A 17815-nucleotide genomic window follows, 5' to 3' on the forward strand; every position below is an offset into this window, starting at 1 on the left:
ATAAGGTTTGCTATAGCACTCTCCAAAGATAAAATGCTATTATCATTGAACTGCACTTCTAGTAGGTAGAATGAGTATGATTAATTGCCTTAACACCTCACATTTGTCTGCAGAAGGATAGTATTATTCCTTTGCTTGCGTTGCTTTTGGGAACTATGGGCCAGATATTCCAAGATCTTACCTTTTTATACAACACTATATTCAATTGTTATAAAGACTTTTTATCTTGAACAAATTTTTTTTTTTTCCTTTTTTATAATTTCCTTGTCAGCACAATTGGATTGCATTAATATACAATCTAAGCGTGTATCTCTGACAGGACTCAAATACAATATATACATTATAGTCTTGTTTCAGTCTTCAGTTAACAATAGTCATATATTATTTGAGCTTTTTTTTTTGACTGATCAATTCACAGCTCTTTTGTTTTTGTGGTTACTTATGCAAGTTCGATGGTAATCAACAGGTAAATGGTTGTTGTCCCAGTTAAATAGCTTGGTAACTCAGAAGAGCTTAATAAATAGTTTGCAAGTTGTCCACTTTATTTTGCCATTTCAGGACTAAAATGAATTCCTTGCCAGTATCTTAATTTTGAATGATAAAAAACTGTCTGGTCACAGCAACATACTACCTGCTGGTCACTATGGGAAGTATGTCTTCAAATAACAAAGAAGAAAAGAGCGGGGTGATAAATGCTTGGATTGGCTTTGTCGTTATCAACCTGCTGGAGACCGCTTTTGTTAATAACAGAGACTTCCATTCCTTCTTTCCAGTGCTGCATGAACACAATACTGCATATATGTTGAATATTGTATTAATAAAATCATCATACTGTAATTTGAATTTCATAGAAAGTACTACTGACATCAGGTAAATAATAAGGAAAATGATCAGGAGTCCATGGGATAAAATATGCTAAGGCTGTTGTGGAGGCCTTTCGTTAAAGGTATATGGACTAATTCTATCTGCCAAAAGCCACCTGTTGGAAAGGATGGTCTATTACCTACTCTCTAATCTCTCTTTAAAGAGAGAGAGATAGCAGGTGGTTCAGTAGAGTTGTCATGTGATTTGACTGGAACAAGGAAGTCTGTTCAATGCAGTTAGTATTTTCTTAGCAAGCTCAAAGATATGTAAAGACAGTTTAAAAAAGTCAGAATGGCCATTATTGTGTACAAAATAGGGATAATTCAATGAATATCAGATGTTTTGTGGAGAAGTAAAATGGAAATGTGAAAAATCCAGTATCATTGCTATATCTAGAGGTCTAAAACAACTGGAGGTGGAAAGGTGTGTTTCCACTGAACACCACCTTTAAGGGAAATGTTTGGAGAGTATCATAGAACATAGCTTGAAAAGACATTGCCTGATAGCGTGTGGTCGGTATCATTAATATGGACAGAGGTCTAAGGGTTAATAGTTATAGAACATAAAAGACAATCAAAGAATACCACTGCATAACAAACAATAATATATCAACATGCATTCTTTCCACACTGTCTCAAAATTGCTTCAAAATTCACATGACACAAGATATCAGTAAAAACATACGGCAGCTACACTAACTCATTTGAAGGTACAGTAAGGTAATCTAACACTTTTTACAAGGAAGTACGGAATTTTTCCCTTCTGACAGATGAGGTGGATTTAGCAAAGTTAACATCTATTAAAATATCATAATTTAAAACTCATTAACACTTTTTATCATAGGATGCTTAACTATCAAGACCCAACTATTGAAATCGCACTGGAAGACTGTGGCAATGTTGCCCGCCCCTGTGTGTATTTTGTGTTGTATGTTATGTGTTGTGTGTTACTGTTGGTGTATAGTCATGGGTACACTGGGTATAAACGGGTCTGTGTAACACGAGTGTTTAAAATGTATATTTGTATTTAGGCACGAGGATTGCACAGCACTTCACGTGCAAGTAAAATGTAATAATATGTGAGCATGGGGAATTGCACTTTATTAATTCACGTGCAGTTGTATCGTGACTCCAACTGAATGATTAATTAAGAATCGAGTCTCGGTACAGCTGCATAAAAGCCACATGTTTTCACTCACTCGTTGTTGGGAGTTCGGTGAGTGGAGAACGGGATTGGAGAAGGAGGTAACTTTAATAGATAATAATAGAAGCTCACCGTGTTTTGTCTGTATAGTCCATTTTGTTTGTCTTTTTGTTTTGGCTACGAGTGCCATGTCCTGTGTCTCGTTTGCCTTACAACCTTTTATTTTCTGTCTGTCTGTTTATTATTAAATGCTGCACGAGACTAATTGCTCAGCTTTACCACACTCCAGCTCTCTTGTTTATTTCCTGGTTCCTGGTTTCTGGTCTGATTTCATCCACTGCAGCAGTCTTTGTAACAAAGACATACTTACGCAACATATGTTCTTACCCCAGTAACTCCAGGTCTAATTGTCTACTTTTGTGAGTCAACAATGCCATTTCCCTATATATCTGATACTGTTTGTTGAAACAGATTTATGAATTGTATTAATTGCTCAGATGTTTAACAGCAAGACTTTATTAAGGGTTAATTCTACTTAAGGCTGACAGAGTAAGACATTATAATGCTTGATGCTGAATAGAACCTGGCAGCCCTTTCTGTTATTAAAGGGGTCACTTTATTTTTCCTTCTATGAACATGTGAGATTATCATAACATTGCAAAGCCTACAATGATGTAGCTTCTGAGTATTTTAAAATGTTTGAACAATCTAGATAAATCGATCAGGGATAATACTGAAGCAATTTTCACTTGGAATTTATATTATTCTCATAGACTGCTAAGATTCTGGCATGCAGTTAAGTCTCACAATTTCACAAAAAAAGGATGGTGCTTCTTAACGAATCTGCAACCATGCTACTCTTTACAGTGTTTCCTGCCATTGTTTGATAAAAAGCCTTTGCTTCTGCTTAGGCGAAGCATAGAGAGCCTGGAGAGCCGTGGAAACCATTCTAACAGGGATAAGATCCAATATTCTGATTTGATGTATTGATAGGATAGTTAAATATAGCAAGAGAGAGACAGCGTATACCTTGCCTTTGGTTAGATTCTCATGAAAAAGATAAGTGTGCACAGTCTAAGATTATCAATAGCCATTCCATTCCTTTGGAACATAAATCTTTAATGATCTGTGGACTCAGGGGTGAAATTCTGCCGGTACTCACCGACTTATTTTATCTGCTTTTCATCCAAAGCGTAAGCATTCTATCCCAGTGGCATAGCCAGGATTTTTTTTTTTTGCAGATGGGTAATTACACTGGCTAAGCCTTCATTTAGCGCCAGGGGTGGTGGTGGTGGGGCACTCCTGAATGATTGTCAGGATTTTGATGGGGGAGGGGGGGGGTGTTGGGTGATGGATCGAGATTTTTGCATGTGGCTGACATTTTTTTGTTTTGTTTTTTGATTAGGATATCTTTAAACAGAACACTCCCTTTCAACAGCAGTTACTGCATAGTGTAATATTTATTAATACTCATCATTTAAGGTTTAACTTAAGTGTTATATCAATGACTGATTGATACATGCTGAGGGTACAAAGCTTTTAGTATTTTCAGCTTCTTTGTTTATGGTGAATTGGTTATATTTTATCAGTTATTTTTTAAGGCTTATTTTGCATAATAAAATGTCTATCGATATCTGTACGTTTTAGAAGTATTTATTCATTGGCACTCAAATTGGCAATTTACCTGCACTTTTTTGTTGAGAATGTCACCACTGTGTTGACTGTAATACAAATTCTGAGAAAAGGAGACTTATCCCATGCAAAAGTTAGCCAGGATAAATTGTTACAGTAATACTTAAGTTTTATAATACTCTGCAGTGGATTTTACGAAACTTTACCATACCTTAGAGATAAAGTATTATGCACTTTACCATAACTTTTACGATTGTAAGGGGCTAGTTCCTAATTAAGCATAATTAACTAGACTGTTTACATTTACACATACTGTTGTATTAACATGTATGTATTTATTTATTTTTGATTTAAGTCACAGCTCCATTTCTCTGAGTGGTCACTGGTCCCTCATCACCCATAGTAAAATGGGAAAAAAACTCGGTAGTGGTAATTAAAAATCAGTTTGTATTAAGTTCATGAAACAATTACCAAACTTGCAGTGCAATTATTTGCAGTGTCCACATCGCTAGAGCAAAAGAGATTTTCCAGGACCGTAACATCAATATCTCAGGGTTAGGCCCTCACTCCATGTTTCTAGGACTGTAACATCAGTAGCTCAGGGTTAGTTTCTTCCAACTTTATGCTAGCCCTGCCCTTTTCCCCTCGCAATTAATTTCTTAAAGGTACATTTACATTACAGTAAACATGCTAAAATACACAAATAATAAACCATAATCATACAATAAACATTTATCCTTTGTCAATAGCATAAGTCAGTCGCTATACAGCTAGATACCCTTTTTATCTCAATATACCAGTATTTATAGAATGTTAATTGGCCATTGTTAAACATGAGACCAGCTCCTGATGTAATCCTCTGAATAGCCACAATGTCACGCTTCAGTGTTGATTGTCTTGTTTATAGAGCCCTAGCGTAAATATCGTCACGGTACAGGATTGAAATAATAATATTAAATGATACAAGTAGCAGTAATACAATTAACAATAATAATACAGCTGTTTCTTTTCTGTGCACACGGGCACTAGTCAGAGTTCTTTGTTTCTCTTATGTTTTTGTTCTTGCTGAGGCTAGTGACAGTAATCATGATATAAGTAATCTTCAGGTTTTATTTGAATGTCTTTTCTTTAAAGGCAGGTAAGCATAACAATTCAACTCCAGCTACTATTTTACCGAACTGGACTGACACAGTTTGTGTGATATTTTCTGTCACAGTTTATTTTGTGTTTCATTTTTTATACTATTGTTTTGGTTCTTACCACAATATGGAGTCAGATATTACACTTTTTAATTCTGCTGTCTGCTGTAATTGAAGGAAATGTAAAGCAGCCTCAAGTTTAATGGCAAAAAAGGCTTTCAATACTATTCTGCATTAAGTATAATACAATTGTACTCTGCTGTTAGACTTATGTGCAAACAGTAGAGGAAAATGGCTTGTTGACTCACAAAACTAGACAGCAGAATGAGCAGACCAAGAGGGATTGGATTAAGAACATAAGTATGAAGACAGCTTTTAGGAGCGGATATTGTTAATAGATTTTAACATCTCTGCCTCCAACTCCCATGTCTGAAGGGACAAGCATCATACTACCTTGCAAAAAGCAATAGATGACCAGACAGTAATTTCAAATGAGTTAGTGTACCTGCAGTTTATTCTGATTTATGTCTTATATGAATTTTGAAGCAATTTTGAGATAGAGAATACCCTTTGAGTTAAGATCTTATTGATTACATATACAATAAACATAGAGGTAGCATGATACAATTAGTTATGATATAGCTATGTTTAAAGTACAAGGACATTTGACGCTGTCACACATGGCTGAGTGGTGACATCACCAGACCAGAAAATGCACACAGAGGCTCACTGCACAGAGGACTGTGCAGTGAGTGGCCAATGCGCTTGTTCTGTATTTAATAAATTAAACAAACTGAACATAAAGTGTACGGTGTCTAAAATAAACAAAACAATAATCCAACAAATATCGTGCTGGTCTAAATCCAGCACGAGTAGCAGCTGTTATGGTAAAGTTCTTCTGCACTCTCTGTTCTTTTTTTTCTAGTAATCATCCATCATCATACTATATTGTTTCCTAGATTTTGGAAAGACATGTTCCAAGTGTGGAACACCTGGAGGGGTAGGCCAGTGTCAATTTTGTATGATTAACATCGTTCCATGGGTCAAAATGTGTCAAATTTTTTGTGAAAATGAATTAAATTCATATTACATTGTAGCTATTCTGCTGTTCGCAATATTGAATAACCAAAAAACAAAACACATTCATTTATGTAGTTCAAAAAATTCAACTGAGTTACTAGTTGTGGTAGCATGTTGGCATCACTTTAGCACAGCACATTAAGAAATCTCTTGAGTGCCATGAGAGAATCTTAATGGAAACACTTTACACTAATTATATTTAACCATCCTTAGACATACAAAAAACTGAAAAAAAAACAAACAACCCCCCACCCCTCCTCAAAAAAATAAACTGGTATGACCAGTAGAATTCTCCAGTTACACCTGCCTATAAACCTGGATAGGCACAATTAGGTTAGTGGAAGATTTCTGTAATAACAAGAAATAGCATGTCAATCATTAAATGCAACTTTTTTAAATCATTAAATGCTACATTATATCATATAAACTGACAATGGATTATTAAGTTGCTAATGCATTAAACTGTAATTTCAATTGTAAATCTTGTGTTTGCCCATGACTATCAGGGGTTCACTATGAATAAGCGTGTTGTGAGACAAGGAGCAGGGAAAGGATAGTTCTGGGGAACACAGGACTACACCTCCCGGAAGGAGACAGGCTGAAACACTAATTTGATTTTTGTTTAATTACATTTAATTGCTATATTCGTAATTATCCCCTGCACCTGGCTATCATTGTAAATTACAGCCTGGTGCAGGGTATTTAAAGAGAGCAGCCAGAATGTTCAAGGGTGCTGCAATGTGAAGAGCCCGACTTTGTCGTTAAAAGAAAGAAAAAAGGTACTGTGTAAATCCTTTTTGTGCATTTGTGAACAGAAAGTGTGGTTTTGTTTTAAATCGGTAAGCAGAGTAGCTGCCCGTTTTGATAGGTTAAGGTTCCGGTAAAATAGTTTAGATTACTACTCCATACAGAGTTAGGTTTTGTTTTTGTTTGTTTATTTTTGTGCTGTAAAAATAAAAATAAAGCAGCCTCTCTTTGAAAATCCTTCACAGTGTACTGCATCAATGCATTACGTTGAATTCATATAAATGCAATTGTCATTAATTCTAAGTAATACCATTTTTATAAAGGGGACTTACAGTTTCACCTATTTTTCTACATGGGATCTTATTATATAATTTGAATTTTTCTCCCACATACATTGATCTTATAAATAATCATTCTTGTTACAGTAATAGAATGTAACAAGGCCACATGCCAAGCATTCCAGTGTTTTCTGTTAATTATGAGACATGCAATACTGTAACATGACAAGGTGACAATTTTGTATCGACTGCCCTTTCACACATTACTTCAGTCATATTAGCAATTCCTTGTTCAAGAATCAAAATGGTATTCTCAGAGGTTAAATGGCAATGCAGCTGCTGCAGTGGGTCTTAAATGACATTTCTCCTTTCTACAATTAAAAAGCGCTCTGACAGTATACGCTTTGGATAAGAGCCATGTCATCACGTTTAATGTAATGTTCTTTTGCAGAAAAGTGCCTTTCTTAACAACATAACTAATAAAACAAGGGTCAGCATCACCAGAAATTACTTGACATGCTTAAGCAAAACCCTGCATTTCATCTTTCAGAATTAAATATTTAAACACTTCAATTGCTTTCTAAACTGGATTGATGTGCTCCAGTAGTTTTAGCTTATCACTGCAAGCCACACTCTATTGCTAGGCCTACCTCAAAGAAAATGTAAAACATCCTCAGCCCTTTGATATTTCTAGGCTTGTTTTATGATGTGTATTAGAGTTTTATGATGTGTATTAGAGCTGCAGAATGACCGTCTACCAGCACCATACACATGTTTATGACTACCCATTCCCACATTCCATATCCTACATATGTGCATCACTCTTTCATCACACTTAACATTGCTTCTTATACTTGCTACCCCTACGGTGTGTTTTTTTATTTATTTATTTTTTTTTTTTTACATCTTTTCAGCACCTTAGAAGACATGTTTAGGTTTATGTTTAAAATCAGATTTGCAGGCTTATACTGTTTTAATGTGATTACTGTAGATTGTGTGGCTTTGGTACCCAAGGTACCTGCATTACAATGACCCTACTAGATCCTTATCAATCTTAATGAGCTATTCAATGTTTGTTGGACTGTGGGTAAACATGCAATATTTATCAAACCCTGTGTTAGGCCCTCTGCTTCAATGAAGCAACATTATGATCGTTTGTCAATTTGTACTTACTAACTGCCTTCTTTGATTACAGTGTTGCACTGTGCAGTATAGGGTGTTTTTGCTTAGTATAGTAGTTACCTTTTTAAAAATGGATCTTCATTCAGGAATCAAATATTATTTGGTTATACAGTAAAACATAATCAATGTAATAGCAATCTAGAGTTCAGCTCCCTTAACCCTCTGTGGCACATACACACCTCAATATATTCAACTAAAACTTAAAAGAATATATACATTTTTATAATTCTTTCACCTGTTTCTCTTGCAAATTTTAAATGCTCAAAATTGTCTTTCAGGCCTCATTGAGTTCCTAGCCAGCAGGGGTCACTGCAGTGAGATAGCCACACAACTCCAGCCAAACCAACAGTAGCCCAGTGGCATCTAAACTCAGGATTATACTGTAGTATATTGACAGTCTGGGAGTGAACTTGGGAGGAAACTTGATGTGAAGCAATCCCTACTGATATCTTATAATGCGTGTATGCATAATGTACTATTATTGCCAATGAGGTTCTAAGTCAAATCCAATCAATTAGGCTGCTTCCCAACCCTACTTTCCATGCTTCATGTAGGCTTTTTGTCTTTCTTTCATTCAACTTAAAACAAACGTTGTCATTGTTTACTCTTATTTTCTGCCAAAAAAGTAAAACCATATTAGCATTACAAAATCGTTAATATATTTTGGAAGCTGTACTGTATTGATGCCAATAACCCGACACAGTATAATTCTTAATATTGTCAGTCAGGTTGGTACCTTCCTGCAATTTTGTCTGGTTAAAAGAAATGAGTCCTGGCCATCCATGAATCACATACTGTGACTCAGTAGCTCTCACAAGAAAGGAAATAACTCTATTCACTGAATATAAAGAAGACTGCAGGTTTTCTTATTGTTATTTTTAAAGTTTTTTTTTTTTTTTTTTTTTAATTATTATTTATTATTATTATTATTTTTTTTTTTTTTTTCTTCCCAAAACTTTAAACTGCTGCTGCTTCAAAGCTGTGTGACTGATCAGGTTCTGGCTTGGCAGATAACAAGCTGGATACTTTGGCTGTTAGCTGCTGAAAATTTTTTGCTGCTGTGTCCTTGCAGTTGGCACTGTGACGCGTTTTTCGATAAAACCTTTCGAAATCTTGTTCTTGGGAACCGGTGAAGCGATTGATCTGAAACTTGGCATACACCATCAGCATCCAAACCCACATCAAGTTTGAGAAGCAGTAGTTTCTTCGATAAATTTTTTTGTTGAAATGGCTGCCACAAACTTTAACAAAACACGCCCTTAACAGCAAACTACTGCTATTTTGAACATTGTTTGACCAACAAACTCCAAACTTGGGAGTTATTGTTCTAGTAACAATCTAATACAAATATGTCAAAATGGTTATGTTTTATAAAACAAGATGGCCACCAGGTGTATGTTTACGTCTGAAATTTAAAACTGTCTCAGTTGACAAACGGTTTACTTGACTAACTCGAAACTTCACAAGCATCATCCTTGACACTGTAGCAATACAACTGACTTTTAAGAAACTCTCGTTAAACAAGATGGCTACTGATTTTAAACTTGGCACATAAAGTAGCTTAGACGGGTACTGATACTGAGGCTTGGAAGCCATAAAACTGCCTGGCAGTTCTAGTTTTTATTTATTATTATTATTATTATTATTATTATTATTATTATTATTATTATTATTATTATTATTATCATCAAGGTTAATAAGGTTTATAACTTTCTTAAAAAAAGCTATAAGGACAACAACAACAAAAAAATGTTTAAAATGAAATTGGACAACCAGTATTTTCTAAATGGTTGTGAATAATTGTGGGTATTAGATAATTCCTCTTTTTGCATTTTTATCTGGGGTCACTATTTTAACCTTCATGTCATATTTAAATAGGGTCTACTACTCACATGCTAGAGCTGAGGTAAGCCTGCTGTCCTTATTTAAGGAAAAGAGGCCACAGGTATTTACAGTACACTCCAGAGCATACATCACTTGCTATACAGCTACCTGAGAATAAACCCTACCCTAAATTCCTGCTCCCTTGCCTACTGGTTTGTTGTTTTTGTATGCAGGTCATGATACTACCATTTTAAAGTGCAGATAATTGAAAAACGTTCCATAGTCACTTTGAGTTTCAATTAACAAGTGTAAGGGTTAAAATAAACATTTAACATTGTCTCTGTGTGTAAAAGTTTGGACTATTGGAAAGAATAAAGGTCTAAAGGGATTGCACAGTTAGAATGTAGAAAGGGGCGCCTATTGTTATATATGAGAGTGCTGTTTCAGTGTAATTTAAGACTGTTGGAAACTAGGTGTTTAGAATACAGAATCTGTACTAATGTTGTACATTCAAAGCCAAATGATGTACTATATATCAACCAATCAATCAATCTTTATTATTATATATAGTGCCTTTCATAGTGGAACACCATCACAAAGTGCTTTACAAGATGCAATAAATACAAGAGTCAATAATTATTCAAATAGAGAAATGCATAATACATGATATACAGTAAAATAAAAAAGCATAATACATTAAATACCATGGAAAGTACAAAATACATGAAATAGTAAATTAAATACAGTGGAAACTGCGTAATACATGATACTAACAGGTGAAATAGTTGCAGCAGCTAATAGCAGATATCAGACTTAAGGAGCATAGAAAGCAAGATAGAACAGGTTAGGGTTATCTGAGACTGAACTAAATTGAATTGCTCAGGTCTTTAATGGAAGAAACATATCATATGTAACCTGTCTGAAAGGGCATTCCCAGTTGACGATAAATTTGCTAATTATTATTTTGACTGTAATTTGTGACTACTAGTTCTCTTCTAGAAAAATGTGTTGCAATAATTGTGATGTTTCTGTATCTTGAATAACCAAAGAAAGTAAATAAATGTAATCATGTACCAGATATAATCATCTGTTAAGAATAATCTGTCATCAATCAATACACTGTGTAATTCAAATAATTATCAAAGTTGATTTATTATAATAAAGTTACCACAATTCCCACTCCCTACAGAAGACAATTGAATTTGCGAGTCAATTTACATGTGAAATGACGATGCGCGTGCAGGTTTGGGAGAATTACTCTGGTAAATCAGGTCTGTGGCCGAAAAACAGCCAGAGAGGGACAGGGTAAATGATGAAACAGACAGGTAAATCTACGCCCAGTTTCGCATGTAAACCCACATTTCACGTGTAAATGTTAATGAGTGTGTTTATCCTTAACTATAAATATGACAAGAGAGCAGGTCAGTTGTTACTGTGGATTCCAAGATGGCAGAAAGTGCTGAAGGGTGATTTTATGGTTAGCAGTGGTGTAGTTCACCTTAATGATAATGCGGGCGGCTTTTTTATTATTGTTTTTTGCTGTGTCCGGATTGTCATGTTGTATATCTCCTGTGGGTGTACAGTTCTGTATAAAACCACTTACCATGAACTGCATTATGCCCTTGTTATAGTATGAAAGCAGCTGTTTGAGAATGCCCTTGTTGCAAGAGCAGTAAAACACGTTATTAACCAGCCAGTTCTCTTGTCACTCTGGTTATATTAGATATTATAAGTCCATGCTTATTTTGGAAATAATGAATAGCTAATTTGCTTTAATGTGCTATAGTCCTCATCCATACCAAATGTTTGGCCAAAATGCCAAAACCCACAGGCTATACCAGGCATACATATTAAAAAGTCTAGGCCTAAGCTATTCTCTCTCAATTGGGTGTCTAAGAATGCAACTGTAAACCATTTTATTCCATTGTCAATAATCAGACTAAAAAACATTCAAGCAGTGACACAAATATAAATGTTATCTGTATAAATCTAATTTCACACAAAAAGACTGCAGTAAGATTTAAGCAAATTCAGTCTGAGGCCACAGCAGTCAGAAAGCTTCTTATATTGTTTCTATCCACTGTAGATTTGGTAGTCAATCGCCCAGCCACATCTTGCTTCCATAATCCACAATATATTTCCCAAATTTGATCTGCTGCAACATCTACAATAGCACACATTTTCTAAATGCGTTATATATATATATATATATATATATATATATATATATATATATATATATACACACACATACAGTATATGCATGTGTTGTCATGGCAACACCCTTGCTTTTCCACAAAGTTTGAGTCAGTATATAGTGTTCCACTATAATTGTGCACTATACATTTTAAAATTAGTTGTTTTTTTTAATTTGACGATCAATATAACAAATCAGCTTGAGCTTCCTGTCTATCAACCAAACGGTTGCTTCCAAACTGTGTTCATAATATGTTCATTTTGTATACAGTACTTCCTGTCACTTCATAGACTGTATGGTTGTTTTTAAATTGTGCAGTGTTCATTACATAAGTAATGGTTACAATATATGGATACATATAAAACTATATGGTTTAACAAATTACAATAATGTATTCACAAGGTACTTTGTTAAATACACAAAATGCACAGTATGCAGGCACACTTCAACAACATACATTTTACCACTGCATTACTGTGTTCTTTCAGTTCAATTTAATATCCAAGCATCCTTTGTCATCTGACAAAATATTAGCAAATAGCTTTAGTAGCTGTAGTGTTATAAACAAAAATACCCCCTAAATATACGTTTTATGTGGATTAAATGTCATATATATAGTGTGTGTGTGTGTGTGTGTGTGTGTGTGTGTGTGTGTGTGTGTGTGTGTGTGTGTGTGTATATATATATTTTTTTTTTACAGGCAAATGTAATACATCACATTCAACTACAATCAAACGATACATATACTGTACTCCGAAATTCTGTACCAATATGTACCAATAATTTCTAGAGGATATTTTATTTTAAATTAAGGGACCATCTAAGAAGAGTTATTTCTCACTTTGTATAAAAATGCTAGTAATTATTCTGCTGCTTTCCGTGGACATTTTTTATTTCCAGAATGTGCGGTTTTCTGCCACTAAACATCAAGAGGACTTTTTAAAAATATTTAACAAGCATTGGGGGGGTGGGGTTTGTATGTACAGAAATGTTGTGTCGAATAATACTGTACAAGCATTAGGGGAGGGAATGGGGTTTATATGTACAGTAATGTTTTGTCTATTAATACTGTACAATGACTCATGATTTATTTATTTTTTTATTAAATTGTAAATGTTATTCTACAATTATTTAAGCCCACAGCATAATAAAAAAAAAAAAAAAAATAGTTGGTTATCCCCAAACCATTGTGGAATGGGTATGAACAAAATGGACAAGATTGTCAATTTGGGAACAACACACGTTTGTTTAATTTTATTTTACACTGTTAGCCATAAGAAGCTGTTCTCGGCTGGTGTCCTTTCATTTGTAAATAACACTAACAACACTAGGCTATAAAGCAAACATGAATAGGAAACTTGGCAAAGTAGAAATTAAATTGAATATTTCACCTTCAATTGTTTTTGTTAAAGCAGCGCAACTGAATCCACAAACTGCTAACTATCATTGTGGCGATATATCACAACAGCAATTACATTTTAGCTATAACCTACACCTTGATTTAGATAAGAGATATCTTTATTTTTAAGTAAAATGTATGTGCATGATATAATAGTGTGCTGGACTGATCAAAGGTTTACACTGATGATCTATTATTTAAAATTGCCTGATGGAAGAACATGTGGAGTTCCAAAACTATTACAATTTCTGCTAATGAGGTTTAAAAACGTGCGGGATAAGTCTCAGAGAAGAAGATTGGTGCAATACTGTGCAGAATGAAGAGTCTGTACCAGTTGTGGTTATTATTCTCTTCTGGCATTTAACTTTTAAAAGTTGAAACAGTTATTTTTGGAGCTCCCAACAGAGGGACTAAATGTCAAAATACATTCACAAAAGGTAATAACCTTAACATTTACAGCATAATTATGTTTTGGCTGGAATTGATCGTGTAGAGCGGAACTATCTTGGAAGCCTTTAACCTTTCTGCCACTAAGGTCAGCTAATTCCTAACAACAAAATGACAGTTAAATGAAATTCAATGGTGCACCTTGAAGCCATAAAAGTCAAGAAATCCCATACTACAAAAAATTCAGCTGCATCCAGGTTAAACACTTAGCAAAGATACTGAGATGTGATGGGCAAGGTAGCATTGAATGATAAGGGGAGGAGTGAAAGTGTCAGCGGTAGGAAAACTAATTAAAAAAACTTAGTAACAAACATTCCCAGTTCAATTCTTGTGGTTAAAATAATACATACACATGCTTGCTGTTTACAGAACAATGGGTATTGAGTTGGTTTGGCTGTGAAATGGAGTACATTTTTCTGGGTTTATTTCTGTGTTTTTTCAGGACAGTTCATATCCCAATTTTCTTTTTTGTATTAGTGGACTGGCTGTTTACACTGTCTGCAATGCATCTTGGTATCTTTTTTTTTTTTTTTTTTTTTTTTTTTTTTTTTTTTTTTGTATCTTTTTTTTTTTTTTTAATGGTAGTTATTAGGGGATTGTTCTGTTTTTTGTTAGCCTGTGCTTCAATTTAAAAAAAAAAAAAAGTTACTTTTTCTCGTTATTGAAGCAAGCACTGGAAGAAAGTACAGTCGCTGAATGGAGAGAATTCTTTGTCAAATTCTGACTGGATTTTGGTGTCCTTGTTCTTTTTCACTGTCTGTATTGTTCCCCTTGACATTTTCTGACAGCACTTTATACTTTACATTTTTTTTCAGAACACCAGACACGCAACACTACCAACCAACTACACATAAATCACCAGGAACCTTCACATTCTTCTCATCTAGCTAGGAAGGTCAATGTGCATGATTTTGTTTCCTGCTTGCAAACAGAATGAGCTCCAACGTTGTTCACATTTAAGTTTAGCATGCAAACTAAGCTGAGACCACATGTTCAGGTTTTTGTTTGCACTACACTCCGAACACATTGAGTGTGGAACCAATCCCCCTAACAAACCTATTGTGAGCACAGCCTAAATTATTGCAAGGTAAGGCTTCATCGAATGAGCTGCATGCAGAGTTTAGCTTGCTGCTGACATTTATCAGCTAATCTGGATGTGTGTCGATTTGTATTGTGGTGTTAATCAATATTTTTTTAAGAATAATGTACAGTATAAAACAGATTAACCTGTTTTAAGATTATTCAGGGAAGTCTGTTCTGAATTTCCTGAGAATATACTTTTTAACAATTGTGGGGAAGCACTGGTGTAGCTCTATGCTCTTTCCCTGGCTGCGTTATTTTTTTCTAAAGCTGTGTGATAAGCATTACTTAACACAAGACGCAATGGGATTACGGAAGATAACGATTAGCTCTACTGAGTGTGTAATAGTTATAGGTGATCATTTGGAGAATTAAAACTGCACACATAGCTCATAGCAGTTGATTTTGCTGGAAGAATGACAAGGATGTAACGATTTGCGATTGCTAAGAATTGGAACGCCAAATCAATTTCTTGACATGCACGCAAGGACAATTATTTTAATCAACATGACTTTAATTTGCATGTATAGTTAAAGCAAGAAAAATGAACAGCTCTGTCTTGTCGGAATGTGTTGGTCAACTGGTAGGAATACATAATTAAATAATCCTTTTATTGATAAAAAGTAAAATTTTACAGATTATGGCAACTGTCTCCTCCAACCAATATAAAGCAAAACCAGGCAAGTGTCTCTCACTGCAAATACCGCAGTTTTATCTGAACCTGTTCTATTTAACATCAATTTCATAAAATGGCATTCTGTGATTAAAAAACTAATGTATCAGAGGGAAATATATGAATTGTCTAAAAAGGTTAAAGTGATGGTATTAATTAATTCATTAGTAAAGGAGGGTTAAGTGGTCAGCCAATTACTATGTGATGTTAGTCATGGTTTTTACAGTGATGAAGGATGGGTGGAGCTTGTTAACTGCTAAATAATGATCTTGAAAATGTATAGCAACCTCAAAGCAGACTAGTTGAGTAAATACAATAGCCACAGCTGACCTTTTACAGAAACTAGTCATTGCTATTGTAAAACGCAAAATGCTTTTTGGATTAATTATTCTTTCTTCTTAAATTTCCTGTTTCTGTAATGAACTGCTACTTCTCTCAATGACCACATTCTAGGTTCAAGCTATTGATATAAAACATAGAGTTTATACTTTTGCAACATCTATCTTGGCAGGTTTCTTAGGCTAACAATTCAGGATTTTTTTATCACTAGACCTAAAACCTAATGGGTATAGTGTAGTTGAACTGCTGTCTCTGATGTGTTATCGTCGTTGTTGTTGTTGTTATTATTATTACTTAATCACGAGGAAGACACATATTAATGGGGACAACACTAGACACATACTGATGGGAAACATACAATTTAAGTTTCACAGAAATCCCCTCAACACTTTCGTAGAACCATACTGAATTAATGAAAAGCATATTTGCAGCTCTCAGTAAGAATCTGTAAGCTCAATAATAGCAGTCATCAATTATTGGTGACATACAGTTAACAAAGGTTTCTGCTGGTCAGATGTGTCCTGTAAGAGTTTGAACCATTGCGAATGTATTTGCACAAAGCCAGGCCCTTTTCATTCCATTTGTCTTCCCATAATGGATTTTCAACTTGACCAACAGCAATTTCTAACGAAAGTGCATCTTAGGGAGCATAGCTGTGGAAGTTATTAATCATCACCTTGGCTCTCAGCTTCAGAGGTTGAATGCACTCAGGTACAACGACAGCGAGTTTCAACTGTTCGGTCACAGCCACAACAATACAATATTAAATAAAAGCTGTACTGACTCACCTATCGTGTTCTTTAAAACAGCCCTTCAGCAATAATAGTAACCAGGAACAGTTTTCGTCAACGTTTTGTGTCACCTATAATAACAAATTATATTTTGTTCAACAATACAAATAAAAACTATGCACTGACGTGTTATCACTGTGTTTCCAACAGCTCCATGTTACACAATGACATCTTTTGTGGACTGCTGTCAGATATTGTGCTATATCCTTCACCTAAAGACAATCTCTGGAACAAAAAAAAAAAAAAAAAACTCACATAGAAAAATAAGACTGCTTGTTAAACTTATTGAAAAATAATAATAATAAAAAAAAAAAAAAAACATGAAAAGCTATACGACTTTTTTTGCTTGTGGAATTTTGTGGGCAGCAGAGACAGGGTTCACTATAATACCACCTATGGAATGTGTTGACAGATTTCAAGCTTCAGAGTGATTAGGTAATTATATTAATCAGGAGACTAAAAATACATGACATGTGCAGGTAAATTATGACAAGGATTTTTAAAGGGTACATACATGATTAAAATACAATTAAACAAAAACATGTACAAATGTATTTTGTGTGTTGATAGTTAGTATTTAGGGACTCTGCAGCACTGTTGTAAATACTGTTAGAATGCAATTCATCCCAGACTCATCTCTTCTTCACATCCATGAATTGCTCTCCAGTTTAGCACTTAATAGTAGCGCTCATTTTCTCAGGTTGCATGGGTCTCCACCTCACATTTTGGGAGCTCCTGTTAATGATTCAGTTTAACAATGATAATGTTAAGAATGTAAAATATATTTAAACTGTAACTTCTTCTACTTCGGTAGCACCTGAAACAACAAAAAATCCCAATTGGGTCAATTGCAGCATACCAGTGGTTTAGTCAACCAGCAACTGAAGAAAAATGAGACACTCTTCCAGCGATCAGAAAATCCAGGTCATCGATATTGACAAGTTAGACTTGTCATGGGAACTAACCTCTAGACCAGCATATAGAAAATATAAACCAGAAT

The sequence above is a fragment of the Polyodon spathula genome, chromosome 9 (assembly GCF_017654505.1).
Source record: "Polyodon spathula isolate WHYD16114869_AA chromosome 9, ASM1765450v1, whole genome shotgun sequence".
NCBI classification, from domain to species: Eukaryota; Metazoa; Chordata; class Actinopteri; order Acipenseriformes; family Polyodontidae; genus Polyodon; species Polyodon spathula.